We start from the raw sequence: 16705 nt of genomic DNA, 5'->3' as shown, positions 1-16705 counted from the left end.
CACAGTACTTTTATGAGGTGAATTGAAAGATTCTGTTTCTTTGATCATTTTTACAGTGCAAATATTTGTAATAAAAATAAAGTGAGCACTATACACTTTGTACTGTGTTGTAAATTAAATCAAGACATTTGAAAATGTTGAAAAACATCCAAAATATTTAATACATTTCAATTGGTATTCTATTGTTTAACAGTGTGATTAAAACTGATTATTCATGATTAATTTTTTTAATTGCAATTAATTCTTTTGGAGATAATCACATGAGTTAACTGCGATCAATCAACAGCCCTAGTGCATACTAATTTTAATGAACTTGCCAATGTCATTCAAAACATTTTATGTAAAACAGATTTGTTAGTGGTGATACCTTCACCCATACACTTTTTAAATTTATTTAAATTTATGGTTGATACAAAATGGCTTTTTTCATTTTTTTAAATTACAGATTTACTAAAATATAAATATTTCTAATACAATCAAATACACCCCTAGCATGACAGGAATTTTCTCTGCAATTTTTTCTTAATTTTAATAAATATTTTTCCTCATAGGAGTCTTAAATTGGAGAATAAAAGGGTAAATCCTTAGTTGTCACTGATTTTGTTCCAGGAAGACAGGGTGCTGTAAAGGTCTTTATTGCCTTAGTCTAGCTAAATAGACCTGACCACTTATTGTAAATTAGGCATGACCACATTTAATGGCTCTGAAGCATCCAAGAAAGGCAGAAGAACAAAATGATTAATATTTCCAGAATGAACAGTAGGTAAGTAACAGTCTACTAGATAGGGCTAGATTGTCATGGCCTTGTGGTGAAAGCACAGGAGATCTGATTCAATTCCTCAATCTGCCACAGACTTTCTGCATGACCTTAGACAAGTCACTTAATCTCTCTTTTTTTTCCCTCCCATCATTTCAGCTGCCAAAGCTTAAAAAATTATTGGGATTTTAACTGTTGGGTATCCACTTTGAGACAATTACAGGGATCTGATTTTCAGAAAGTGGGGTGCTCAGCAGTTGGCAGCAATATTAAAATCACTACAAATCTGAGACTTCTCATTTGTAAGTCACTGCTTCTAATAACAGAAAGAAAGGACTGAATTTTCAGCATCACTCCATTTCTCCAGATGGTAACTGTGTACAGATTAGGTAAGATTTAAGGTAAGGTAAGGCTTGTATGTAAGTACACATGTTGAAATCAATAGGAAAACTCCCATTGATTTGACTTGGAGCCCAAATGTGCTCTCTTTGTTTAGGGCCAAATTGTGGGGGTCTTGTGCCAGTATATAAGTAGCAGAAAGCAAAAAGGAAAGTGCAAAAGGGAATGGGGAGGGAATATTGACCTTGTTTCCCCCTCAGAGTCATGAATTAAAGTAAATAATAACTATAGTTAATATTGGGCGAGTCAGTTCTGTAACAAGACAGCCAGCTCACACCCGTCAACTCTCTTCTGAGGCTCAAAACACGTGGATAACTTATTTGTATGTTTGGGTGTGTCTAATTTCCAGTTGTACATAGAAGGAATATTTTTGTCAGGATCCTCAAAAAGCTAACACTAGCATAGAACTGGGCCTGAAGTGAAAGATTTGATCTGAATGAGGTTTCAGAGCCAAATCTTTATGAACAAAAATGCCAATCAGAACACGTCCAAATAATGCATGTTTAAATCTGGGGCTATGTTTTGTGGCCTGGTTCCAGCTCTAGCTTTGTGCTCCTAGTACTGGTTGTGAAACAGCCTAGACTGTTCACATAGATAGGATGACATTAATCCATGTTGATTGTTGACCAAAAGAGTATCTAGGGGCACAGTGAGACACTAAACAAGCCAAGATAAATTTAGTAAGGAAGAATTACTTTCAGGAATCCAAGAGGTTATTAAAATAATTAGCATGGAAAACAGGAGTTAGGAAACTCATATTGGCTGCTTTGGTTTTAATGTAGTTTTGATACATGTTCAAATATCAAGAGAAAAGGATCAAATCCTTCAGCCTGATATGGCTCCTTCGAGCCACTTCATTGGTCCAAAGGGGTCAAACTGCTTTAAGAAAACAGGGGAGTATCCCCCCAGCATAGGGGAATTCCCAGGTAGATGTCCAGGCTTTACACCACCAACTCACAGCCTCTGATGTAGGGAGTGTTACAAAGTTTTGACAGCAAGCTTCTGTGCTCCAAAAATCCCTGGTTACTATAATGACCCTGTTGAAGGTATTGTAGAAGGAGAGGTTGTTCTAAGATTGTTAGGGGTCAAACCAGTTTCTGGCTGAGCTAAGAATAAGGGGAATAAACATCAAAGTCAAATTTGCTCTTCCTTACATCTTGAGTGCTGTATCAAGCACAGCACAGTTGGTCCCAAAGATCTAGACCTAAGAGTCTAAGGGGTCTTGAACATGAAATAAATATGATTGGATTTTTAAAAGTGGTTTCTAAAGAAGGCTGTTAAAAATATTTCTAAAAATTATGCTTTATTTAGAAAAAATCCTTAAGAGGATTTGTGGGGCTTTTGGGGGAAAAATACAAGCTGTAATTTTGGATTTTAGTAATATTTTCAGTTTATACCAGGATTTCTGAAGCCAATACACAGAAACACTATGCAGATATTGCTGTATCACACAAAACATTCCTCTCATTAGTATTTTTTTTTTTTACTGAAGTAGAGCCTAGAGGTATCAGTCAAGGAGCAGGGCCCTAAAGTGATTGGAAGTAAATCAGCCCTAGAGGCATGGAAAGAAATAGACAGTCTTTCCCTCAGGTTGCTCACAAGCTAGTTTAGGACATGATGCAGAAGATGGATGATTCAAATAGGGAGTAAAGAGAGGAAGGCCAAGGTAGCCCAAGAGTGAGCAAATTCTAGTATGATAACCAGTAGCCTCAGCTCACCTGCTGCCTAGCCAGGTATGAAAGTTAGTTATCCTACAGCAAGTAAACCAAAATAGTGAAAACCTGGCTTCGTTAAAAACAAAGGGAATTTTGCCATTGGCTTTAATGAGGTCAGGATTTCATCCAATATTTCTTAAAATGCAAGCTTTCATGCTCAATCCTGCAGTTGTTCCGCATACTGAATGTGCATAGGTGTCTACATGAAGGAGGTACAGAATTAGGCCCATATTTTATATCAATATGGTGACAAAGTTCCTCCTCTATCTTGGTGGGTCCCGCGGTTATTGGCAGATTTGCTCACCTCACAGATTCACCCTGTGGGTCAGGAAACAGCCCAGAGACCTTCCCCTCTGGTAGAAGCCACAGTCCAGATCAATTTCTCCTGTGTTCGATCAGGCATTGGGAGGTTTGGGGGGAACCCAGGCCCACCCTCTACTCCAGGTTCCAGGCCAGGGCCCTGTGGACTGCAGCTGTCTAGAGTGCCTCCTGTAACAGCTGCATGACAGCTACAACTCCCTGGGCTACTTCCCCATGGCCTCCTCCCAACACCTTCTTTGTCCTCACCACCAGACCTTCCTTCTGATGTCTGATAATGCTTGTACTTCTCAGTCCTCCAGCAGTATGCCTACTCACTCTCAGCTTCTTGCACACCTCTTGCTTCCAGTTCCTCACACACATTTACTCCCCTTAACCTGACTGGAGTGATCCCTTTTATCGCATCAGATGGGCCTTAATTAGAGTCAGGTGCTTAACAGCCTCACCTGACTCTTAGCAGGTTAATTGGAGTCAGGTGTTTTCATTAGCCTGGAACAGCCCCTCCTCTGGTCACTCAGAGAACAGAAAACTGCTTATCCAGTGGCCAGTATATCTCCCTTCTACTGCTCTGCTGTTACCAGCTGGCCTGGGTCTATCACAATAGGTACTGTTCATACAAATTGTCTGCCTTGACAATGTATAGGATTACAGAGAGCAGGCAGGATATGATCCCTACAGGATGTTACAGAAAGTTACTGTGTAAAGACACTGCATGAGACATTAAAACGTCCCTTCAGAAGACCAATAATTACAGTGGAGAAAAATTAAGAAACTTAAGCAGGAGAGAAAATATAGATCTGGAAAAGAGATGAAGGCTTAGTGTTAAATGGTAATAAGATATCAAAGATTAATTAATTTTGCAAAGTACATGTATGGTGAAAGTACTAAGAAGACTTTTGTGAACAATGAAAACAATTTTCAATTAATGTTCTTTTGAATCTGAAAGTAAATTATTAAAATTTATCCATAGTCATGACCCTTTCATGTTTGTTTTTCATGAAAATTTGTGCATCATATCTATATAAAATATGGACCCAATTCTGTACCTCCTTCATGTAGACTCCTATGCACCCAAGCATTACTGTATTCCTTAACAAAAAGTGAGTTTTAGCTGAAATATTCACCAAAAGTAAAATCTTAAAATGTATATTCAGTTGTGAGAATTGCAGTTCTGACTGTGTTGGTCAGTTATTAAAGTCACATGTTATTGGTTCCATTCCCTCATTGGAAGATTTATGTAGCTATCCAATAGAGAGTGGATTTCAAATTGTAGTCTGGACAGCTACATAAATCTTCCTTATGGAATTGAAACAATACAACACGACTTACGACAGCACAAACTTACTATTCCCTCAAGCTACTGGCAAACAATTTATATACAAGTAATTATTCCCTGAAGAGTTTCATGAAAATTTCAAAACAATAAACTGATAATTGCACAAGCAATTTGTAAATAGAAGAAAAAAAAGAAATATCTGTTAAATTCATTATGAATTATTTATCCAGCTCTACTAGTAAGTATGATTATTTTACAGTAAATTCCAAATTGCAGGAACTGCTGATGGCACTTATGTCAACAATGCTGCAATTGTGGAAAATGGAAAGGAGAGAGTTAGGATGCCAATGCTAGAAAAGTGGAATGAATGGATTAAAGATTGGAGAGAAAAGGAGTCTGACTTTGTTGTTAAAATTCCCAATACCTTTAGTGGGAACAGATAGAAGAATTTTGAATTTTCTCCCAAGATGAATAGGAGGCCACCTCATATTAAATAAAATACAAAAACTAAACAAAAATACTTTCATTAAGTTCTTAGACCCAAACACACATTGCTCCAGTTCCTCCAGATTGATGAGTTACACTTGTCAGAAGTGCAACAGGGTGAGGGAGTGGTTAAAGTAGTACTAAATGACCTTTGTGACTTCCTGACCCTATGGCTGGTAACACCAGTCTGACCCCTAGCAGAAAATGGAGCACACTGCCTGAAGATTGGCACCTGGCATAATAGTGAGCAACTGTCCACTTGGCTGAGCAACTGCTCACTTGGGCCATTTCAGCAGCCAGAGATCATCTGGGTTCAGGGACACCCCACTACGCTCCCTTTGCCCTTGCCATGCCAGGAGCCAGAAAGATAAGTGGCAAAAGAACTTCTGCGCTGGCTCTATGCCACTGCAATTGTGTAGGAGGTTACCGTCTGAGGTTAAAGTTTGCTTTGAGCCTCCAGAGCAGCACAAAGCAGACTTAACTGGCCAGAGAATCTGCTCCTGTCAGGGTTGCTTTTTGGGGGTGGGGGTGGGGGAATCATAGCTATTTTTCAAGAGTTGAATATACCAGTACACAATCGCTAAGATTTAAACAAACAAATGAAATGCTATATTATTATGACAGACCACCAGTCTCAGGTACTAGTCATGACTGAATTTAGCTTTCAAGAAAATTTCAAAACAGTTTTGAAGGCCTGTGAGAACAAAGCACTGAGAGGAATGCTGGCTGTGAAAGAACTAATATTAAAAAACATATTAAAACCAATCAACATTACTTTGCAGGAGTAAGAAGTGAAACACTGAAGCAGGATGTGAAGATGTGCAGTAAGCTAAAAGAAATGAATTAAACAGCAAAGCTGCAACATTCTAGCAACATTTGGGGCTATGCACTAAAAAGGAGAAACCTTATCCAAATGTTCGGCACGTCTTGAAAAATAAGTAAAGAAGTGAAATGGAGAAGGATCAAAGGGAGGACAAGTGCAGAAGCTTCCTAAAGGTTGAGAGGTTTGATTAACCTTTGGAAAGTATGCTTGTGTTGATATGAAAATGTCTTGTAGAAACATTGCATCTCCAAATATTATGCAAATCCTGATTTGATAGTTATACCACCGAGACTTGCACAGTCTTCTGTAAAAACCATGAGCACCCAGGGACTTTGCAGCTGTCACTGTGTTCCAAACCATGGCCTCTTGGAACTTTTTGACAATATATGGGCTAGAACTCAGATCCTGGTGCTCTAAAAGTATGGTTTACTGTCACTTCAGCTAACACCCATTGCTGTTAAACAGTAAGTATGTCTATGGCATAATTTCTTTAGTTTTGATTCCATCCAGAAGGTGCTGGTGATGCATACACACACTAGTAAGTTTACTACAGTATGCTAAACTCCTGCATAAGGAGGACTATCATTGGTCCATAAGAGAGGAAGAAATGCTATAAGAAAATATTTTTATCATTTTTTAAATATGAATATGGAGCTATAGATGATACAGAATACAAAAATAAAGGACTGTAGTACTTAATGGAGTGAAAAGTGCTTATTTTCTTCTCTGTTAGCCAACATGTTCACATTATAAAATATATATAAAAAATAACCTGTGTCTGCGTGAGTCTTTGTACCAACTTCCTCAGGCAGCAGGAAGGATTCTTAAGGCAAATTGAAGCACAAAAGGAGGGAAGAGAAAGGACTGCTACCACACAAAAAAACTTGTCTGATAGGAAATTGAGATTTGAAACAATGTAACTTCCTCTTCAGCAGGGACTCTAGCCTTTTGAATCAAAGAAAATTCAATTAAAGATTGAGTTTCTCCCCTGTTCTCTGCAAAATGCAATTTGCATTTTAACACCTTACTGCTGTGTGAAAAATGTTCAAGTGAAAGGTTTCAAATAAGCTTGTCAACCATAGCAGAAGGCTGATTCTGGCATGTTTAGCAGTTTTTACACTTTCAGTTATTATTGTAGTCTGTTAAAGTACATTTCTAACTGAAATTTTAGTGCTTTCAGCTGATACTGATGGGGCTTAAGAATCTGTCGCAGGTTCTTTTGATCTGGTATACATTTCTGACTGCAGCCTATTTAGTTTCTCTCCAGTAAGATTTCTCTTTCTGCTGGCTCTGCTTCTGAACTGTAGTTCCTGCATCACAAATATGCAGACAGATATACAAGGCCTACTAGACACCTGGACAGTCAGCGATTCAGACTTCATAGGGCAGTCAAAGCATCAAGTGCTGCAGAATAGGCATGAATTCTGACCCCCTTATTATCTGAAAGAGAATGCCTCATGATTTTAAATATCTAGGGCCTCAGTCTCAAGTGCAACACAGCCATGATGCAGTTCATAATGAGCCCTAAAGCCAATGCAACTCCTCCAAAGAGGATGACCCCCACGTCAAGGTGATTTTCCAGTGATTAAGAGCTTTTACGGCATTCCCCCTCCCTACTGCTGGCATGGGTTAGCTGGAAGACAGAGGTCATAAGTTCTGAGATAACTCTGCATCATGCCAACCCTCAGGTATGTTTTTGGCCTCTTGTGGCAATTTGCAGCTGGCATGAGTTTCAGGATCTCTCAGGCAGCAGTACTGCAGAATAGGGGTAGCAGCCCTCCATACAGCTGCACCAGGATCAGGGCAGAGCAAAGATGAGATTTAAGCCACCAATGCACCTTCCCCTCCACTGATCTGCTATAAATTTGGTCTCAGTGAGAGATGTGAGGCATGAGACTCTACAAAGCAAGCAGAAAAAAGGAGGAAATATTGTTAGGTTGTATTAGAATGAGGCAGAGAATAGTACTGAACATATTATGGTATTTCCATATTTCTCAGCAATATGGACTAATATATTAGTATAGCATTTCCTGTCTTTTGAGTGCTTTCAGTGTTATTATATATATATGGTAAGACCATGACCCATGCAGTCCATTTTAACCCTATGTTTCTATATACCAATTGATGGTGAGTCCTGCTCATCCCATCTCAAAATGATTATAGCCAAAAGGAGCCACAGAAGAGGAACAGAAATTATTAGGGGCTGGAAATGTCTTCTGTAGCAGATGACTGTCATTTAAAGGCAAAAAAGTTAGAGATTACACAGAAATAGTACATAAAGTAAAGTATTGTTTGCAGTGTTGTAGCCATGTCGATTCCAGGATACTAGAGAGACAAGGTGGGTGAGGCAATATCTTTTATTGGAACCAACTTCTGTTGGTGTGTGAGAGAGAGAGAGAGAGAGAAGAAGCTCTCTCTCACCAACAGAAGTTGATCCAGTAAAACATATTACCTCACCCATCTTTTGTAAAATCATGAGGGCCATTTGAGTTTGAGAGAGTTTCCCATAAGCCATGGGTTGGTGCAGAGCTGTGCCACCCCAGGAGCAGCCCTGGGATGAAACTGTGACAGAATCACCATGTTCTTGTCTTTGTCTGGGAGCGTGAGGTGAGGGGTGGAAGGAGAAAATAACTTATTGCAGCCATTTACATGGTGCAATTTACTCCCCCTCACACATACCTCAGCTCAGCTTTCTAAGTGGGATATGGGGAAAGAGTGGAACCATTGCTCTGTCCTTGTTCTTCCCCACTCCATGATTATAGTCATGGGAGGAGTAGCAGCCCCCTGTGCCAAGACTGGAGATCTGGGTAAATCCTGCACGGCTGTGCTGGGCATGGCAGGGCCCTGCATCCCCACTTAGACCTCTGTGCATCTGCTTAGCACTCAACGGCCCATAAAGAAAGTAAATCAATGTCCTTTTTACCATACTGAGAACACTAGACCAGCAGCAGTAAAAGGGAACACATTAAAGCTGATAGAGGAAGAAATACATTTTATAAAAGAGAGAATGGAAAATTAGCCTCACTGCCACAGTGGAACTCCCAGTCACAGATCTCAGTGAGGCCAGAGCTCAACAGGATTAAGAGGATTAGATAGTTATATGAATCATAAGACCATTCACAGTTACATTAAGATAAAAAAATCCTATAAGGGATATGAGCCCTCATACTTCAAGGCATGAACCAACCAATTGTCTGGGATTAGGAAAATGTTTCCCTACAGGGAGGTTATTCCATCACTGTATGCTACAGGAGTTCTTGCACCTTCCTCTAAAGCAGCTGGTACAGGCCACTGTCAGATATAGGACTCTTAACTAGAAGTACCACCAGTCTGATGCCACTGGCATTTCTGATATTTCTATGTAGAAGAATGTAGTGTGTGTGAAAAGTGCTGGACTAAGTGACCTCCATTTATAGATTAGAAATAAAGCTTAACTATGTGTCAGGCTATGATTTTGTTATGGGGATTGTTCCATGTAAGCTGTGCAGACACCCAGCACCATGCAGGTGCTCAGAGAACCCACCCAGCTATACCAAGCTAATAACAAAAATAAACCAGTTGTGAGATAGAAGTCAACAAGAAGGAGATGCAGTCTCCTTAGGCATCCCAGCCCTCATCTCACCACCCACACATTTGACTTTATGATGAGTGGTTATTGAAAAACAATGTAATCAAGAGATCAGCCACACAACCAGGTCAATATATAACTCATATCTTAGCCACTAATTACACTGGTGCCAATCCTTTAGTAACTAAAACCTAAAGGTTTATCAAAGAAAAGAAGAAGAGAATTAAAATGGTTAGTAGATCATATACATACAATAACGGCAATGTTTTTATATCAGGTTTATAGCACTGATGTTATAGACTGCTGGCTTGTAAAATCTCTCTGGTAACTTCCAAAATATTGGAAGGCCCTCAGTCCTCAATCAATATGCTCCATCCAGTTGTAAATCCACAGTCCAGAGAAACAGAGCAGGAAAGCGGTAAGATGGAGATGTTTCAGGGGTCTTTTATACCTTTTGCCCTGTGCTTGGAATTTTACTGTCCCAATCAAAGCTCATAGCCAAGCTTGTGAAAAGTTAGTGGAACAAGATGGAATCCAGGGTCACAGGGGTATATCACATGTCCTTATGTGGCTTGATGACTCACAGAAGGTAAGTCCCTTGGCCCCTTGGAGCCTGGAGCATCCTCAGGAAGAACTATCTGGGCGGAAAGAGTTTCTTCTATGGCTCATTGTGAGAGCTAAGCGTCTCTGATAGGCCATCAACACAAAGTTGTCTGGCTTCAATGTAGATTTTACGTGGTAGGTGTTGCCCCAGGAACACACACATTTGGGATATAGATATATAGCCAATATTCATAACTTCAGATACAGTGATGATACAAGATTTAAACAGGATAATCTTATTTAGCAAGTCATAACGTTTCCATTGATACCTTACATGACATACTTTGTATAAGATTTGTTCTAATTGTCTAACAGTGGCACTATCATTTTTATGAATGGTTATATTTCAGTCATACAGCACACATGAAATCTGCATAGATTTAGAGGAATTTTTTAACAGTGACCATTAGACAGTGAGCATTGAGCATACACATAAATCCAAACATACATATAGTGGCCATGTGGTAGATACAGCAGTGTACTACAAGTATCCATCATAAAGAAATGCAGTGTAATTGAACATCAAAATTGCCATAAAACCAGATTCTATTCTGTTTCTATCATCAATTCCTAGACTCACTAATACCAATCATACTTGGCATTTCAGGTTATTTTGTATGTTTGCCATTTTCTGGGTGGAATAATTTTGCCAGAATTCCCTGTGTACTTTTAATTTCTGAATATTTAGATTCTGTCCCATGGGTTTTGAATCTCCATCTAGAATGAACAGTTCTTTTGTTCTGCTTTACTGAACACTTTGTATTTCAGAATATTTTTGAGTCCACTTCAAAGACTCCTCTTTCTCTGTGAAAATCAGGAGAGCAGTTCAAGAAATGTGTTTCATTGTTTCTTCAGAAACAAACTTATTTTCTGGAAAATTACATGAGCAAAATCTAATTTTGTCTCCTCTTCTCTTTGTGAAGAAGAGTGATTTCATTCTTACTTTACATATCTTATCTCTACTTCAACATTTCAAGTACAATGCAGCCTTAAAGTCCCCATTTAAATATAGTTAATATAGAGCAATAGTAAGCAGATGGATTTCCCATTCTGCTCTGAACAGAATATAAATCCACTGTGCCTAATCCAAATGTACCCTCTTCCAGTAGTTTGGGTTTTTTGCTAACTCAAGGCTTGTCTTCACTGAAAAGTTATCTTAAGTTACCACTCAAGTGTTATCCTAACTTGAGTCCCATCCACACACAAAAACTCTTACTTTGAGTACAGTGGCTGGCCTGTCAGCTAAATAGGCTAAAGCAGGGGGCGGCAACCTCTGGCACGTGGCTCGCCAGAGGAAGCACCCTGGTAGGCTGGGCCACTTTGTTTACCTGCTAAGTCCACAGGTTCGGCCGATTGCGGCTCCCACTGGCCGCGGTTCGCTGCTCCAGGCCAATAAGGGCGGCAGGAAGCAGCACGGGCTGAGGGATGTGCTGGCCGTGGCTTCCCGCTGCCCCCATTGGCCTGGAGTGGCAAACCATGGCCAGTGGGAGCCGTGATCAGCTGAACTGCGGACATGGCAGGTAAACAAACCAGCCCAGCCCGCCAGGGTGCCTACCCTGGTGAGCCGCGTGCCAGAAGTTGCCAACCCCTGCGCTAAAGCAAGAGTTGAGACAGATTGTCAGCTGCTAACATGACTGCTCTGCAGTATGGATGTAGGCTTGCTCCACTCAAGTGCCATTGGTCCTTCAATGCCATCCCACAATTCCCTCATGTGTCCAGAAAGGACAGATACGTTCTCCACCAATTCACTGGCAAAGAATTCATAGAGCAGCTCAGCATACGGCTGCACAAAGAGCCATGGAATATGCGCTCAGAAGTCTTAGTATCACACACGAGTGCGCACAGCGCCAGTGCGGACACAACCCTGCTAGTGTTATTTCATAGTGTGGCTGCTCTCACTTGAGCTAGGCTGACTTGAGAGAAATAACTTGAATTTAGATAACAAGTTCCCTCTGCAATGACACACCATCAGATAACATGTGCTTAAGTTTTCTCCCCCAACTTGGCCTGCCTTGGGTTTTCCCTGCATGACCTCTTCCTTCCCTGCCTTAATTACCTCTGTCTGTGAGGGACACTTCAACTCATTTTATATTCTGGCTATAATTAACAAGATGCATATGCCACTATGATGTAGCAGTCATTACCTTGCTCTTTATGCAGAGTTCAAGCACTTGATATCAGGATGAATCAATAGAGGAAGCCTGTATCCCTATCATGTATGAGAGTCTGACATTCTATTATAATCATGTTTAAAGAAGTACATTAATACATGACAATTTAGCATACTGGGTATACAATTCAATTTTAATTTGAACTAAATATATCACTGAAGTCCTTTTAAGAGATACTACAATAATTTCATGAAAAATTTGTCGTCTTCCTTCATTTCTCCATATTTCTTGCTGAGAACTTCGATTTGAAAAGTGAAAATGAGGATCAATTTAAGCCACCAAATAAATTTTTCTGTATAAACTATAAAGCATCTTAAAGTGCATTCACTTAATTTGTAGTTTTCCCTTTCTGGAGGCATCCTGGGTTGCTGCTTTGTTCTGAATGCAGAAGTTGAAAAGCTAAAAAACTTGCTGCATCTGACATCAGTCATGACTGATGTAACATATGCAAAAGGAAATAAGATCTTTTCAACTAAAATTTTAAAAAAATAAAAAGGCAACTAAATCTTTACATCTTAGGCTTCATAAAAGAGTCCAGCTCTTCAGCTACTGCAAATCACTGCAGTTCCGTTGACTTTAATGAAACTGTTTATTTACACCAGCTGGTCCAAGATGTGTCTCCCTTCATATTATAAGATCATTCCCTGTACTACTAGTCTCATAATTGTGAATCCTTTGCTTCTAATATCCTCACAGTTGTTAGATGTTCTTTCATGTACCTTTATCTTTCATATAGTTAAGATTACTCACGTGGCTTTCCTAGCAACACAATCACTAAAAATCAAGGAATCAGCAGTTCAGACAACACCAACATCCATCCCAACTACAGTTGATGTGTCTTATTAATCACACATCATAAAAGATTTGACTAATGAGGAAAGGTTAAAAAACTGTGCCTAGTTTAGTCTTGAAAAAAGACTCATAGGGAACCTGATAACATATTTGAAAACTTTTAAAGGCTGTTATAAAGAGGATGGTTCTGCATGCTCGCTAAAGGTAGGACAAGAAGTAATGGGCTTATCTTCAGCAAGAGAAATTTAGGTTAGGTATCATTAGAAACCTCTTTCTAATAAGGATAGTTGAGCACTGGAATAGGCTTCCAAGGAAGGTTGTGGAATCCCCATCATTGGAGGTTTTAAGAACAGGTTAGACAGGTCCTGCTTCAGTGTGGCGGGCTGGCTTAGATGATCTCTCAAGGAGCCCTCCAGTCCTACATTTCTATGATTTTATGATAATACTATCTAAATGGACTCTCACGCTCCTCATCTCCACAAGAAAACTCTTTTTCACTTCCAACCCATAATGCACATTTCTCAAAATTGCACTGAAATGCAAAACAAACTCCAGCCTAATGAATTTTAAGAGCTCTTACCAGAAAGACATTTAATATAACATTTTATAATGTGTTGTTTCTCCCTAAGAAATTCCAATGACACTTATCAGACAACTGTACATGCTTAAATACGGTGCTGAAATGAGGTCTCTAACATTCTCCCTCCGTTCTAGAAAGTCTTCCAGGGTAAAGAAACTGTAATAGATGTATCTTAAAAATTAGCTAGCTAATAGAAGATAGCATCTTCTCAAAAAATTCTTGTTTAGAAAAAGAAATAAATACAAAACACTTCTAGAAACAGTAGGGATGTTCCTGAACAGTTAATACACAATCAAGTTAAATTCAGCAGCACTTTCCCAAAAGTCAGGGAACCTCAGTCTGCAGTCTGACTATTAAACACTATACATTATTTTGGCCTTTCAGATCTTATAAATCATGTGTAAAATCCAATATTACTTAGGGAAAGAAATGTATTAAATTCAATCTTCTAATTAGAGCCCATGAACTTTGTGGAGCACCACATTTATCTTATACACACTGCAGTGCCAGTATGTGCCAACACTTTTATTACTATTAAAAAGCTACAAATGTATGACTAATTAAAATGAGTGAACCAAAATGATAAACAAAGCAAAACCACCCAAATCCCGTCATTAAAGTGAAATTATACAGACAGAACTCCAAAGCACAGAATAAATATAAAGTCACTTGAATGCACTATTAGATCTTCAGTCATTTCAGGACATAAGCTATTCTAAACAAATGCACATAAAAGCTACTGTGCCAAATTCATCCCAGGAATTACATGAGGGATGAAATTGGCCCATTGACTTTATTCTTGGATTTATGAGTTTGTTCTTCAATGTGTTATTTACACAAATGTAGGTTTGTCCACTTGATTGCAATAAATGGAAGTCTGCTATTATGCCAAGAAAACTAATAACTTGACTAGATTTCCATTTGTAGTAGTTATGGAGAAATGGGCATGTTAACTGTTATTGTTTCTTATAGCTGATGTGATGCGTTCACTGCACAATCTTCAATGTCTAGGAAACAAACATATCAAGAGCTGGAGAGGTTTTAGATAAACTGATACATTACAGTTCTAAGGAAAAACATCATACTATTGAGCATATATACAAAGACAGGATTGTATATAAAATCTGATGATGAATTTCTAATGGACTGTGAACCCTTCAAAATGTATAAGAATACAGATAAACAATCAATAGCAGTGTTTCTGGGTTCTTTACTTACCCTTCTGCTTTTTTGCATCTTGGAAGCACTCTCTTTAATGCAGGGGCTGCAAATCTAACAGGCCTTTACATAGGTCATACAAAGAATGGAGGTTTCTTACTCTTTCCCTTCCTTTGTGCTTGTGCAAGGGCCAGCCACAATCCAGCCCTTAGTTCTTTCAGACTCTTGAATTGCTTGTGCTAGGAGCCTGGATTTGGAATTTGACCTAGCTGGTCTGACTGAAATCTGATGGGAAAATAAACATGATTGGAATATAAAAATCAGTACATATAACCTATTTAGGAAGGATTAGGTGGCAGAAAGGGACTGGCACTCTCAATCAAAAACCAGTGTTACCCATTTCCAAGTCATTGACAACTCAGAAGTAAATGATCTTGAATGCTCATTGTGGATCAATGCCCTAACACAGTGGTTCTCAACCCACAGCCTGCGTGGGTGTGCTAAAGGCCGCCGCCCACCCTCACATGGCCGGGTCCAGTGCTGCTGCCTGTCTTGCACCCAGGGTTCCGCTCCTGACCCCACTCCAGGAGAGGTCTCTGGGCAGGGGCACTGGGCATAGGAGTGTGTGGGCAGGTTTGGGGAGGGGGCACTGTGGTTCTCAACCTGTGGCACAGGTAACATTGTGGGCCACAATGAGAACCACTACCCTAACAGGTAAAATACAAGAGGGGGTATTAGTTGGTGTCTACGACAGACCATAAAAATCACATTGGCTCCTTAAGCACTTATCTTCTATATTGTGTAGGGTTAAAAAAGCTGTGTTTTTATGGTGGACTTCAATTTGAGTGACATGTGTTAGAGGCCTCATGCTGTCAGTACTAACATGTCCTTGGAATTTCTGAAAACTATAAGTGACAATTTCTTAGCTCAAAAAGTGTTGCATTCAACACGGGAGGATACTACATTAGACTTCACCTTGATACATACGGAGGAATGGATCACAGAATTAAAAATTAGTGGTTCTTTAGCTGCAAGTAAACAAGACCTAATTAAATTTGTGTGCAAACAGCATAAAATCCAAACCAGTTATATTTTATATATAATGCTTTAAAAGAACCAGTTGCACAAACTGAAAACAATTATCAGCCAAGTCAGGAGGGAGAAAGAATTTAAACAGAAAAACGTGAATCATAACTAGGAACTGTTTTTAAGAATATTTACCACAATCCCACCGTAAAGAAAAGGGTTACACTGGTTTAATACAAAAACACCCTGATTTAGAAGAGAAATAAAAGTAGTAATGTAAAATTTTATTTATATATAAATTTATACACACATACATATGCATATAAATGAAAAAAGGAAGCTGATACCAATGTATATAAATTAGAAGTTAGGAATTATAGCAAATGGATAAGGGAAGCAAAAAGACAACAGGAAAAATCCATGGCCATGAGCATTAAGGTCTATAGGAATTTTTTTAATATGTCAGGAACAAAAGGACTCCTAACAGTGGTATTGGCCCATTACTAGATGAAATGATAGAATTGTCAATAATAATGCAAAAGGGGCAGAAGTGTTCAATACATATTTGGGAATAAACCAGATGATATAATCACACCATGTGATGATGAAATACTTCCTATTTAAACAGTAAGGAGGATGATAAACAGTGTCACAGAGTGGCTGACCCCTGTAAATTAAGCAGATCCAGTTCCCCTGTGCCAGAACAGATGTTCCCAGTTTGGCCAAGTGAGAAGACAAAGCAGCACCTAGGGCAATAATCTGGGGGTCTTTCCTCAGATTCTCCCTAATAAATCAGAGTTGCCTGGAAAAGAGTCTGTTGAGGGCAGAAAGCTCTGTAGGGCTTCCTTGAGAATAGGGAGGAATTGGCTAGGAAACTGGCAGAGGGGCTAGTTTGCTGACTATCCAGACCTAGAAGACCAGTGTTGGGTGGCTGAAAAGGGCTAGGAGACAGGAGCCAATGGAGGATCTAGTCTTCAGACATTCCTGAGCAAGAGATCTAGTGTCAGGAGGCTGAAAAGGGCTGAGTTATTGG

General features: G+C 39.3%; 1 long non-coding RNA gene across 1 annotated transcript in view; it reads right to left on the bottom strand.

Moving 5' to 3' along the window:
* LOC123371873 overlaps positions 1-6650 on the bottom strand; it is a 50973-nt gene extending 44323 nt beyond the window's left edge. Inside the window, exon 1 of the long non-coding RNA XR_006579974.1 lies at positions 6547-6650. This is a non-coding gene — a long non-coding RNA (uncharacterized LOC123371873). The remainder of the gene's footprint in view (positions 1-6546) is intronic.
* Between the last annotated feature and the right edge of the window lie 10055 nt (positions 6651-16705).

Source organism: Mauremys mutica, chromosome 5, assembly GCF_020497125.1.
Source record: "Mauremys mutica isolate MM-2020 ecotype Southern chromosome 5, ASM2049712v1, whole genome shotgun sequence".
Taxonomy (NCBI): domain Eukaryota; kingdom Metazoa; phylum Chordata; order Testudines; family Geoemydidae; genus Mauremys; species Mauremys mutica.
The sequence above is the reverse complement of the archived record's forward strand: the minus strand, read 5'-3'. Positions and strand labels throughout refer to the sequence as shown.